Here is a 2,129-nt window from a genome sequence, read left to right as displayed (position 1 = left end):
AAGCAACCTCCCACCTCCTTCCCAAAGTTTCAGCCCCAGGTTCCCATCGGGCCATCCTGACCCCCATGGATTGAACTTTCCCCAATTCCAGTAGTTACATAGCTGGCTGGCCAAATTTCAACTGTGGGTATTCAAAGGGAAAATCCAGGAGGAGTTGGGATAGGTCGGTTGGAAGAAATGGAAGGGACAGGGGCAAATAATAAAAGAAACCATAGATAAAAAAATTGTTTCCTTTCTCCGTTGTCGATCAGGGGGGATTTGCGGAAAAGCACAGTCTACGTCTTGACTATGTCTCCCCCCACACCATTTTCTGTCTTCTGCAGAAAGGATCAGGGAGGAAGACGAGTTATTGGTTTAGTTATTGGTTTTACTGATTTATCGATTCGTTTTGTCACAAGATTTCTTGCCGTCCCTAAGCGGGAGCGGAAAGGGGTTTTTTGGGAAGATGGATCGGGATAGATTGATGGACAATTCTTCGTTTTTCCATTTTTAGCTTTCTGGGTGGGCGGGCGGCTTCGGCAGTTTTCGTAGACGAGTTTTCAGAAGAAGACATGGAAGGGAAAGAAAGGAGAGAGATAAAAAAAGAAAGGAAAGGAAAAGAAATATACAGCACAAAAACCAGCTGAAAAGAAAAATGTCAAGAGGAAAAACAAAAGCTCCTTTCTTATTTCTTTTTCCTCTTTTCCCTTGCTCTTGAGAGGAGTGTGGCTGAAGCTGGGAGGGTTTTTTTCAGATCTGCTGCTGCTACTGCTGCTGCTTTCTGCAAGCTCCAAAACATCGTCATGCTTCTTCTGCTGTTCCTCTTATTTAACCATTTGGCCAATTCCAGACATGTAGAAGCAGCTAATTGATTAGGAAAGTGGAGAACAGAAAGTATCGTCAGTTTGAATAAATGAATGAATGAATGTATACGGAGTATGTGTGAAGATATGTTACAATTTCCCCACCCTTCCCTCTCCCCCGGTACGTATGTACTGTACTGTATGTACCACTAGTGATAGGTACCGACAGATCGGCCGTGAGAGATCAAAAGATGCACGCTCTCTCGCCTCCTGTGTAACGCTGGAAGTCTTGGGACAGACATACTTCTACAACACGACACATCATAACACCCTCGCCGTCTCATTATCGCTGGTTGATCGTAAACGCACCGTGGGCCGATATGACGAGGGTCGCAGGTGGAGTCGTAGGAGTCTGATGGAAGTTTGGAAGCTTGGAAGCTTGGTATGGGATGGCGTGATCTGCCGAAGCATGGATGAAGAACAGATGGAAGAGCAGAACAGACATGGAAATCCTGTTGGTTTCCTCGCATCTTGGCTTGTGTTTGGTAATTGATTGAGCTCGGTTCCTGGTTCCTGGTTTGTGTTGTATTAGAGTTTACCGGAGAGATACGCGACGGTTTTACCAAGCAAGCTTCCTTTTTGCAAATGGCCAGTTTGTGTACTCCGTACTCCGTATTGTTAGGGGGTTTGGTTCTAGTGTGTTTTGAGCTCAAGAGCTATGTAGGAGGATAGAGAGATATCCACTAGATATGACGATGCATTGCGATTGGGACCGTCGGGAATATGCATGCATGGCTGCTGTAGAATATTTCCCATGAGAGACCCGAGCTGTGTAACTCGACTCAGGCACAGAACATCGTCTCCTGTCCACTGTATTGGCTGCTCATTTTTGCAACAGGGCATCCATCTCCCGCCGGAAGAAGCAAAACCAGAAGCGTGGGACGCGACGATTGCGTTCCAGGCCTGGTCTTGGCGCGGGCTTCTTGAAACTGCAAAAAAAAAAAAAAAACGATCCAGGCCAGGGACGAACGGTACGAACAGTACGAAAAGTACGAACGGTACGGTACCGGGGATGACTGACTACTGACTGACGTACTGCAGCCCTCCTTACTCCCTCCTTACCGCGTCCTGCTCCTGGCCCCGAGCAGCGTCGGTCGTGCTCGCCTGGGCTGGGCTCTGCTGCAGCCATCCACCGCCCACAGGGCCGCTGTTGCTGGCTCCCTTCGCCCTTGGCCCTTGGTTCGTTCCGCATCCATTCGTTCTCTGTTCATATATACTGTACATACATCCCACCGCCGCCAACGACGCAAACGACGACGATGGATGCTTCTTTGCCCTTCCTGCGTA

This window comes from Histoplasma capsulatum, genomic scaffold, assembly GCF_000149585.1.
Source record: "Histoplasma capsulatum NAm1 scaffold_2 genomic scaffold, whole genome shotgun sequence".
In the NCBI taxonomy this organism is placed as follows: domain Eukaryota; kingdom Fungi; phylum Ascomycota; class Eurotiomycetes; order Onygenales; family Ajellomycetaceae; genus Histoplasma; species Histoplasma mississippiense.
The sequence above is the reverse complement of the archived record's forward strand: the minus strand, read 5'-3'. Positions refer to the sequence as shown.